Source organism: Phaethon aethereus (genome assembly GCF_964289735.1).
Source record: "Phaethon aethereus genome assembly, chromosome: Z".
Classification (NCBI taxonomy): Eukaryota; Metazoa; Chordata; class Aves; order Phaethontiformes; family Phaethontidae; genus Phaethon; species Phaethon aethereus.
Window position 1 is genome coordinate 83,224,628 of NC_138577.1, and position 12,035 is coordinate 83,236,662.

Sequence of the window (12,035 nt, forward strand, 5' to 3'; positions counted from 1 at the left end):
ATTATTCCAGCAGCATTTGCATCTTGACTGGGCAATTCCCTGCAGATCCTGCTGAACTGAGAGGTCAGGGAGCTGCAGCTACCGCTGTGGACGGTGAAGCTCCCCGAAACAAAGAGGTCTTTGGTTACTGGCGGCCCTGTCCTGAGGGTACTTAGCAGCCCTGGGTAAACTGAGGAAGGAGCAAAAAAAAGCAACAGACCCTACTCACAGCTGCTGCGCATTTCCAGCCCCACACCCAGTCTCCCCACAGACTTTTTTCTCTTTCTTAAGAGAAAACTAAAAACTAAAACTTCCATTTTAACCTTCTCCCGATACATTTGCGTGCATATTAAGTTTTGCCGATGCTGCTAATACCCTCTGACGCCTGTACTCACTGCTGCTTCATTGTTGTTTTTGCTGTTTGTTTTGGAGTCACGTGGGTTAAAATTGCTGCTCTTATGACTTGTTTGCTGTCGCGTACAGGTAGCAACGCTGGTAGCAGCGAGAGCACAGTCGTGGTGCCTTGGCACCTCCATTGGGTAGATTTGTGGTGTAGGAAGCTCTGCTCCAGAGCAGAGACCAAGTGTCTGGTTAAGGAGGAGAGCTGTGTGGTCTGGGCCACCCCGCTGCGCCGTCAGACGCGCGTCCGGCCTCGCTACAGCTCCTCCGAACTTTGGAGGGTGCCTTGGGCTGGAGGGGAGTCTGGCCCCTGCCGTAAATTATTCAACGAAGCTTTCGATGGCAGCACTATGTAGAGTAAAACACGGATCAGTGTGCAACAGCGATAGGACTTGAGTGCTACCAGGTACCACCCTGAGCTAACGCTGGCTTAGGCAGAATGGGGATTCCCATGTGAAACCTGGAGGCAATGCTGAAAATTGAGCATTTTAACAGAATTCTGGGAGAGGAGGATAGCTGTGTTTCTCCTTTTCCTTCAGGTTACATGGAGTCTTCCCTTTTTGTCCGTGAATTGAGCAAAACATCTACAGAGGGTACCAGCACTCCATAGGAATATTCTACCTTTAAAGTTACGTAAGTGTAAAAGGGCTTTGTAACACCAAGGAGTCTTGCAAGGAGGGGAAAGAGGCCATTGTGTTGTAAACAGTATAGCTGCTATGGAAACTAGGGTGACTTGCAGTAAAATGGAAGGCAGGGAGGAGAGAAAATACAAATTTTTTCTTAATATTTAAATCATAACTGTGATTAGTGAACTTACTTCCTGTATTTGTTTAAATAACATGGAAAGCAAATATAATTGTTTTGAAACTACGAGAATATTCCTGTGTTATGTTGCATGCCTTGTCTGTGACATAAAGATGCTTATACATACAATTATCTACTGAAAACAGTTGACCTCATGCTCATGTATCCTAAGCTATTTTGCAGATTGCTACAGTTCTCATACAGAGCAATGTATGTTGTCTAATGATTTTTTAACTTTTCACTCTTTGCCCCATGTAAAACCACAGTCCTGTTACTTAGAAATAATCTGTGTCTGTGTTTTCATTACTTTGCCTTGCGGGGGGGAGGGAATTAAATGTTAGGGACATGAGTTTGGTTTTTCTTTTTTTTTTCTTTCATATAAAATATTAGTGACCTGTGGCAATTTCCAAAGTATTTCAGTATGTTCTCTGATGTTTAAACCAAACTTTACATCATTTGTTATAGTGACACCTGCTGCCCTTGTAATGGTTAAATGTGAGTACACAGAACTCACTTTTCAAAAATTTATAACTCCGCTGTAAATATTTTATTCTGTGCTGAAGCTTGGCACACAGACTTTGTGACTAGCAACAAATTGTTCTTTAAAAAATGTTGCGGGGAGAAGTTGGTTATTCTCAAGAGCTTACTGTGCAGTAAAAGCAAACTGATTTTACTGCCATATTTATCTGCTTGTGCCTCTGTAACTTGGAATATGAGCAGAATGAAATAGTACATCTGTTCACTTTTTATGTATCTAAATCTCAATTCAGGCTTCTGCTTAGGCCACTGGTGTAAATGGATCTGATTTTCTTTTCCTAGTTCTTCTGATATTTCTCTCTGCCACATATGCCCACCAGACAATTTGATTAAAGGTTGCTCAGCTGTTTTGCAGCAAGGAACCCAGCTGGTTTTCAGCCAGAGAACAGGCATTCCTGGATGAAGTCTTGGAAGATTCTTTTAAGTCTGTCCCAGTTTCTAGGTCTTTTAGACCTAATGCTTCTGGAAACAGCCACAGGTGCTTTTCTTTCATGCTAGGGTTGGCTTTTTTGATAAATACTTCCTGCAGTACAGAAAGTAGTAAAACCTTACCTGGGAAGGTACTTCACTACTGATAGGTACATTTCTTTTATGTAGCATTATCACTTTTTTTAAATGGCTATGAGCTTTCCAGCATGTTTGCTGAGGATGCTATAATCACCTCAAACATCTCGTTTACAGAAATCCCTTGCAAACCAACTTTAACAGTCCTTATTGTCTTTGTAGTTATCTTTTACTATGAATGGTAATATAAATAAAAATTGTTTGTGCTTTTTGTTTGTGTAATCATGGGAATACCGGAGTTTCTTTTCAAAGCTGCATTGTTATAGTTTATATACACTGTGCCAGGAAACAAAATCTGAAGCAATTTTAACAGACTAAAATGCATGAAGAGTAATATTCAGCAAAAAGTGCGGTATCAACGTGTACAAAATAAAGCAGGTTGAACACGTATGATCAAGTCAACAGAGTGAAACTGCAACGAAGCATACCGTACTCCTGAAATAAACTACCTGTAACTAGTGAAGGATGCTCTTTTCCTTTCCATTTTGTTGCTTCACCTTTCCCTCGTGTCCCTGCAGACTGCCCTGAATTCTCAGTGATGTTACATGAATTCTATGAGCGTGCTGTAACTGCAAGGGGATGCCTTTGCAACTCAGTGAGGTGCATTTTGTCATGCTGCTGAGACTGCTGTTAACGAATACAAATACCGATGGAGAGGCTGCAAATCCTCGTCTACTCCAGTTGGGGCTTAGGAGGTGAAATGTGCTTGAGTCGAGAAGTGAACTGGGTTGAGGGTCACCTGCAGGTTGACTGTGAAGGTCTGCTGTGGTGCGTGGAGCCTTGGGAACTGGCCCTGTGGCTGCATCTTCAAGATTGTGGGTGACTGTGCAGATCTCTGAAGGGCAAAGTTTATCTAAAACCTGTTTCTCATCCTTGAATGTGACTAACGTACTATTAATGTACAGCTTCGTCTTCATGGTAATTCAGTAACTAACCACAGCACCGGCTTTGGTGAGTGTTTATCCAGAGTCTAGACATTTTATACGAGTTTAGGGCTCCCTTCTGTGTTTTATAAGGGCGGCAAACATAGGTGTTTTGGTCTTGTGGTAGCATGACGGGTGCATTGGCTGTGTGCTGTTCAGCCTAAACAATCTCCAAAATAAGCAATCTGCTGGCAATTTATCTGAAACGATGGTTCAGCAAATATGACACAGGTGTATCAGTCTCCACCTGTGGACAGGAATAGTGGGAACATACCTATCACTCAGTAACTCAGCGTCACCACGTGTAGTTCAACAAGTACAAGCTGTCTTACAAAAACATTAGATGGTTGGATAGAATGCCTTTCTTGTAGTTTTCAAGAAGATTAAGTCCTGGTGTCTCTTCTTTGCTCTGAACTTTGGAGAGGGACACTAGTCCAGAAAAAGAAGGAATGTGATAAAATGGCTCCTAACATGACCCATAGTAAACAGCTTTTCCGGAAAAAAATACAGGTGGAAGTGAATATATGCCACCCACCTCCCTTTGAAGTGAGGCTTGCAGAAGATTTGTCGCAGACCTGAGTCAAAGTTGGTAGACTCAAAAGAAACCCTGAGCTAAATGGTAGGCCAATCCTGTAGGGTTCTGGCTGTGCAGATCCCAACCGAACAAAACATGTAAACACAAATTCATCCTTCGAATCTTTGAGTAATTCCATTGACTTTTATGGTAAGTGATTTATTGGACTGGGACCAAGAATGCAGCATGTTGGAAGGACAAACCTTGCCAACCTATTTAATGCCTGCTTTAACAAATTATCTTGGTCAGTTTCCTTCCTTTGTCTCCCCAGCACTCATCGGCCCCATGGGCATATGCTTTGTATTATAAACCCACAAGCTATGAACTGTGAGTCCCTGAGGGCACCGTGAGACATCAGCTCCTGTGGTGAGAATGGATGCTGCACAATATCATCTGCAATAATGACAGTTCGCAGTCTACTTAATTACCTGTGGTTTAAAGGTGCTAAAATGTACGGAAATATTTTGCATTTCTTTGTGGAACAGAGCATTTGAAATATTAAACTCAAATATATGAAATGCTAGGTAGCAAAGTACAGGGTGGGTTTTTGGGGGGTTTTGAATAATTAATACCTAAGCTGCCTAAACTTAACCAAACGTCATTCGCTATTGAACACCAGACATTGCTAGGCAGTCAAAATTCAGTAAGACAGTGTTTTTACAGTGTAAACTGGTATAAAATACATATGCAAAATTGCAAACTGGACTGTTCTGGACTGTTTCTGTTTGCATTCAATACATAAACAACAGAGCAGTTTGAGCTGTATTTTGTGTGTGTAACACAGCTTTTATGTGTACATAGCCTACATGTAAATATTTCCCATTAATATATTCAGTTAGTAATGCTTTTTAGGAAATCAAGTGCCCGTGACCAAGGACTATGCATAAAGTGTGTTGATGTGACGTTTATGTGACAATGGTAATGGAGCATGTTTCCCATTACAGCTAAGGATACTTAATATTTATATAGTGCTTTCCATTTTAAAACCATTTTAGAAACATTAATTAGTGCAAGCCTATCAAGGGAAAAATAATCTGAGACACAGATTCCTGTGAGTGAGAGAAACCTTGGAAAGCAGCAATGCCAAAAGAGACTTAAAAGTAGTAGCTGACAGCAAATTACACATGAATTTAGAATACTGACTTGACAGCAATAAAGACCAATTAAATTTTAGTCTAATAAGCAGAGGTCTCCTGTCACTCGGGATGCTGAAGTCTCATTAGCAGAAAGATATTGGCAGATGGAGAGACAGAGAGAAGAACAGCATAGACAGGAAAGATATATGGAGCCTGGATTTATAAGGAACGGTTTTAGGTTAAATACATGCAGGCTGGCTAAAGGACAACAAAGGAAAGATTTGGTAACACTTGAAGGGTATCAAAATGAAGCAGGGAATGTAATATGAGAAATGCGATTAAGAAAGATGACTTGAAATGAAAAAGAGCTTTTGGACAATATATTAAGAAATTGTCATTTATATCTATTAGCTTGCAAAATAATATTCCCACAGAAAAATTAAGCAGCATCTCTTGCTTCATTTAAAACTGCACTGCAAAAATAGTAGTAATGAGGGAGAGTTCTTCTGTAGCAGGAAGTAGATTGGTTTAACAAACTCCACAGAGCTTGTTTCTCTTCACAGTCCTTTGTAAGGAATTACAGGTAAATAAAGACAGCTCATCTGATACTCTATTCTGGAAAACCAATGTAAATAGAGAAATTAATTAGCTTGTGCATGCAAGAAAGCCAGTACAGCTCTATACAGAGTGAGATGCAAGTGCTGAAGTCTCTGGCAAATTTCTCTTTTACTTGTAAGGGCATCCTGCCTCCTTGTCATGCACCTTGTTTTCTTAGAAATTATATAGATGAAAGGTGTTCTCCATTGCTATTACCTCATTTTTCCTATCTCTGCTTCTTGCAATCATACTTTACTGTTTTGTGGTCAGATGAGCTGAACATGATATAAGTTGAGAATTCATTAAGGGTATCAAGGCGACCAGTTCAAATGATACTTATTTTGCTGAGTGGTGTCCCCACTCACATTAAGGAGTAGTTTCTGCTGAAATGAGTTACTGTGATTGAAAGACTCATCTCAGGTCTGTGTAGAAAGAACCCTGCGGTATTTTCAGTACATAGTTCATATGCAGAGGGTATGTATATGTGCCTCCTCTACTGTCTGATCCTGCAATTCTCAAGTGATGCTGATGTATTGGGTCTGTTGTAAGGAAAGGATACAGTTTTCTGAAGCACTGAAAACACTGGAGAACCTAAATCTTATGGTTGAGGGACTTAGGAACAAAGCTCTGTTAGTTTTTAGTGAGTCTGAAAGCATACGTAGATCACGTAGGTAGGGTGATCCTGTAAGCATAACACATGAACAGACTTGAAAACCTTTTTAAGATAGGGAGTAGGAAAGAACATACCTGACTTTCTGTGCTGCTTGTCCTTCCATCAGGGACAGGTAGGAGTAGGGCTCTTCAAGTAGTTGAACTATAATAAAGAGCATAATACTGTCTCTCTCTTAGCAGCACACAGAAGAGTAGTGCTACAGGTTTTTTTCAGTATCAACCTAGCATTTCATAGCACACATGCATCTTTTGTACAATCAGTACAACTGAGTGTATTTTGTAAAAAGTCTGCTTATGTCTTTGAATTTAAGCATTTTCTTGAATTTATTCTTCAAGTTTTTAGCCATGTGCTCTGTGGAGTCAGATTTACAGCTCTTGTAGACTGTATTTTCAACACTTTATAATATTCAGTGCCTTTCTGAGGTTTATGTCTGTCATTCTTGCACTACACACTAACAGTAGTTAGTCAAGTGAAGCCCAAGGTCTTTACTTTTTGGGATACAGGAGCTGCAGGAGCACGAGGGATCAAGGGGCAGAGAATCTGATGGTCTGGACTACAAAGGTATGTGTAATTCTGTCTGGCACTGGTAGCTGCCCAAAGGTGGTAACAATATTTTAGTCCTTATGTTCAGATCCCTGTGTGTTTAAAGCCACTGGTTAGATCTACATGGCTGTCATACATTAGCCTACTCATTGCCTCTGCAATATCCTACAGAACTACTGTACTTTGGTATATGCTTCTGCCCATTCGATTTCATAGTATTTTCTGTTTCCTTTTTGATGTTTTGAAATCCATTGTCCCTATTTGTCTGTATGGAGTAGAAGTGTGTTCTCTGCGTGTTTGGGGGAGTTTCACCTCTTTGAATCTTACTGCAGGTTCCTGCTACCAGGAACATTGTTTTCAGTAGGGTTATGATAGCCAAATTAAGACTAGAGGAATGAGTTTCCATCCAAAGTCCCTTCTTTTTTCTTCAGTGTACACGATCCTAGTGTGCAGAATTACAGTAAAAAGCTTAAAGCCTCTGAGGCCTTGGGCAGCTTGAATCAAGTGCTCTCAGAGAAGGCTAATAACTTTGATACCTGTTAGTGTGAGGGACCCCACTGACATCACTTGAGAAGAATAAACTATTAGAAAAGAAGAAAAAGAGCAAAATTTTTTGTCTGTCCACTACAGAAAAAGAAAAAAAAGTAAAAAACCCAACCACATTGCTGCTGAGATATACTCTGTTCTGGTCTTCTTAAGAACAGGTCTTTTTTCACACCTTCCTCCCAGTTATGGGTTAGGGACGTTGCTCGGTGAGGTGCTCAAAGGCAAAGCCTTGTGAGAATTCACAAGGAATGTTGTTTTGTAATTATGGTTTGGTGTTGCCTAATTTTCTGCTGGAGCTTTAACTTCACTAGAAAGCAACCAGATTCTGTCCTTTCTGAAGGTCCTTCTATGAAAGCTGTTGGCTAATGTCAGCAAAAAATTCCATAAATTGATCCATTTCAACCTCACTCATGCCAACACGAGTGCAAGTTTGTGCTTTGTCTGCTTCCAGTGATTTTAACAATGCATCAACAGGATGTAGAGTGGAAAATAACACTGAAAACCAAGTGCAGTTTGTATATGCATTATGCTATATGCATCCCCTTAGCTGATTTATTACCATCACATTTTGCTCTGTATGTTAAATTAAGTCCTTATCTTCTGAATGAGTGGTTTTCTTTCAGCTTAATGTGTTATTTCTTCTCTAATGCCTGTGGCTAAATGCACAAGAAATTTAATGGTAGGTTTGATGTGACAGTGAATTCTTTACACTGGTTTGATAATCCCTAACAGATGCTGTAGCAGTTTTCATTCACTTAATTGTAAAATCCATTACAAATATCTTTCTTTATCTAGAAAAGGTATATGGTTGATTTTGAAAGTTTAAGGCTTCAGGGACAAAAGTTACATTTTCAAAACTTTTCCTGCTTTTTCTAATACTCTTAAGAAAATGCTTTGTCTTATTACTTGGCTAATTTCCTTGAAATGTTGAATTGTGGGATGAGGTTTTGTTTAAACAGCTCCAGACCATGCAAGTATTGTGTTAATGCGGATGATTTTAAGAGGAGTAAACTGTGTTCCAGTAAAAATACAGCAATAAAATTTGCAACCTATGATTCTTCTTTGATCATTTAGATTCTTTGGGATTTGATTCCCAGCATTGCAAATTGGGTCAGTAATTGATAGTTCATTGTGCTGCCATATAATTCATATTTTTTGCAAAACCACAGCAGAGGCATGACTGCCTCCTGGCTAGGGTGAAAGGACCGATTAGGCAACAGGAACTTTGGATCACTGAACTGCTTCTTCATGCTGGGCGCTCACACTCTTGGCAGAGTCCAAAGTCAGAGGAGTTTGTAATCCTGGCTCAGCTGTTTGTGCACCAACTGTATGGGACTATAACATAGAAAACAGTATCAAAGGGGAAGACAGTAGAAAATGAGGTATGTGGACCAAAACCAGGAGGAATAGGGAAGGAGGTCTGCTCATTCACAGGAATCCTTATAAAATCAGTCGATCGATTGTTTCACGCGAGGTGCTGAAAAATTGATGCTAGTGCAGACTTGACAGCATTGGATTTCAACTGCATGGAGAGCCTGGGTAGAAAGGAGGCAAAGCTGCTTAGTCCTTGGACCCGTGGTAAAGGCAGGCGCATTTCTGCGGCCGATTCCTGCCTGTTGCTGCCTGCGATGTTTGTAATCACCCATGCGCCATACGGGGAATGTGTGGAGGGAGGGGAAAACAGAAATGGAGGCTTGTCTGTAAGTAGGAGATCTAAATAGTCTGTGAAATGCATCTATATAAAACCAAGCCATAGGGAATACAACCAACACGATACCTTTGTGGAAAATCAACGCCAGCTAATCCAACTGAATTTAAAATGTGATCTGCCTTTGTTTCAGTGATAATCCCCTTAATCAAAAGCCTGCACTTCTTACAGTGCTGTCAGTACAATGAGACACTGTTTACTAGTCTAAGGAAAGAGTTATGTCTTTAGAATGAGTTTTTTGTGTGGGAAATCTGCCACAGTCAAATTAAAGTATTATTCCATAGAGCTGTAAACCAAGAAATGGTTTATGGTTCAAATCAAATCTGGTAAATCCCAACCTGGAATTACTCACCATTAGCTGTGTAACTGCATGTCACTTTCCAAAATCAATTTTGTCATTTTGGATTATTTTCTGTGCACTATATGTCACAAGTGTTTATCTTGAGAGAAACCAAGATACACTCCTTTCTGTTCTAAAATTAACCATTTGAGTTGAAAAATAGCATGTAAGGATGAATCACTGTCATAAATATGCAAAGTTATTTTTACAAGTCTTTTGTTGAGGTAACTGTAGTTCTGTTGGAAATTTCCATTAAAATTAAAGCTATGGTTGTCCACATCAGAGGACTTGCTCCAACTGATGTTAATTAAGTGCTTCTTTAACATACAAATATATAGAGAAAGTCATGTTTCATCATTTGGTTTTGTTAGATTCTTTTAGTAAGTTTCCAGCAGCACAGAAATTCAAGCCTAAGTGATTAATGTACTGAAGCAATTGGCTTTAAGTAAAAGATTGTCTCAGAAAAGACTTTTTATTCACCTTGCAGTTATTGATTAAATATTTACCTCTAGACTCTCTTTAGTGTGTTCACCCAGAAAGATGAGTTCAACCGTATGACAGAGACTGAAAAACTAAGAATAAAGACTGTCCTGTCACAGCAGCAAACAGAACAACTCATCTGTTCACTTCTCTGAGAAGACTCTTGAAAAGAAAATTTAAGTTGGAGCTTACTATCTGTACTTTTTGTCTGGCACACATATAAAATAAATATCTGTCCTTCACGTGTTAGACAGTTCTCATTTTATAGTGATATATCTGGTATATTTTAAAGGGAAATATTAATGGCTTAGTTCTACTATGAGGAGGACACTTTTAAAAGCTCGGGTGCAAAGGAGAGTATAATCTGTATTTCACTTTTTGAAAATGTCAAATTAAAAGCTGTAAAAGTTCATTCTACTAGAAGTGGCTAGGTGCTGTTATATTCTTCCAGATGGACATCAAACCCACCGAGATACACACCTGAGTGGCACAAGAGACCAGGGGAGCTGGTATTGGGTATTGATAACAACTTCAGTGCTGCACCGAGCAAGATGCACGTGCTTCATCAAATGAAGTTCTGAGTGGGGTTTTTTTAATGTACCCTGCAGATCAGTATGTTGCAATATTCATTAATATTAGGTGTAAGACTTAAGCTGAACAGTGCCACATACCATTCTAGTCTGTAAGCCTTTTTTAACATCCCTTCTCAAAAATTAGAGATTTAACTTTGAGGGAGACCTAACGACTTTCTGACAATGTATGTGGTTTAGTCGGTAAAAGAGTCATGTCTAAGAAAGACCAGAGTACCACTGGTGACAGGAACGTTGCACAATAAGTTTCAGGAAGGGTAGTAAAGGTTGCTAGCCATTTTATTTGTCATGAAAAAGAAAAATGCTGTATGTGGGCAAGTATAATTAGGTCATTGGTTTTTGAACCTAAAGTCCTAGTTTCCCAATGTTTCTTAAAATTAACATGGATGTATATTTAATATGTGTCTTTGATTTGTCTGAAAAAAATAGCCAGAAAATTCCCAACTGGCTATACATGCTATTTACAAATAGCTTCATAGACATAGATTATTCCAAGGAGGGTTGGCAAGAACTTATCCTCATGAAATTTGCTTAATAGCCTCCAATTTCAGATACTGTGAGATTGTCAGGCTTTAAAATACACCCTTGGTGCCACAGAGCGCCCTGAATAGCTGTCATGTAGGGGACAAGTTCGGTGGGTCTGTGGACCACAGTTATTTCCTTGGGCTTCTTGTGAAGGTAGGATATTGCAACATGTGATGACTGCTGGAGCCCAGAGGCTGCAAGGGTGGCTGGGCAGTTACTTAGCAAACTGACTTCAAGATGTGTTGGAAGAGTCTGTTTCCAAATCTCCTTTTTAAGGTTGTTTTATTTTTCCCTTGAATGGTAGGGCTGTAATCTGGCCTTGCAAAATAGTCATTAGTGCAGCATGCATTACTTGTCATTATGGTTTTTTGCAATAACAACATCCTTACCAGGACTTTTCTCTGTATGATTTTTCCCAGCAGTCTTTTCAGCAGACATCATGACAAATCTTTGTGCTAGCATTGCCGTACTCCTTGCTGGGTATGTTTGTTCCCAGGATTGAGTTTTTGATTTTTTTTTTCTTTTTTTTTCAGAAGATTCTGTTAAGTTCCTATAGCACAAAGAAGCACTATTAACAGATTAACTCAGCAAACCCTTTAGTGATTCTGGGACCCACTTCTCCATTAACCGAGTTCACATTTGGAAAGGGTAGTAGTAGATCATCCATTGGAGGTTCTGCTAGAGTCTGGTGTACATAACCTTTGAAGACTCTTCCTGCCACCAAAAGCTGCCTGTTCTGTAGCTGGCGCAGATGCAGCTTCTCCTGGTTTGGGCTCATACTGGGTTTATGCCAGCCAGCTACTGTGTTCCTCTTCCCGTCAGAGAAAGCACTTGGATTTTGCCATTTGGACTGCTGGACGATAAGGGTGGAAGCAATAAATGAAATGTATGGAGAGGCATGGTGGGAAAATAGGTGGTTTTGGCACTCGTTTGGGACAAACTGCATGAGCCACCACGGCTTAGAAGCACATGTGCAATGTGACTATTCTAAACCTGTGCCAATAACAACTTGCTTTTACTACATAGCATGGCATCTGCTCACCTCTCTCCAGCAGCCGCCTTCAGTCTGCCTGTGACAGCCTCTCTATAAATGTGATTTTTGTCCAAAATTGTATTGCTTTGCGTGGTCCTCGGGAGACCCATACGTTTCTCTCCCTCACCTGGGTTTGTAACACTC

The 12,035-nt window shown here is 39.9% G+C and overlaps 1 protein-coding gene across 1 annotated transcript in view; it reads left to right on the forward strand.

Annotated features, from left to right (window-relative positions):
* XRCC4 (X-ray repair cross complementing 4) overlaps nt 1–12,035 on the forward strand; it is a gene marked incomplete at its 5' end in the record, with an annotated part of 167,907 nt that overhangs the window by 140,215 nt on the left and 15,657 nt on the right. The window lies entirely within an intron of this gene.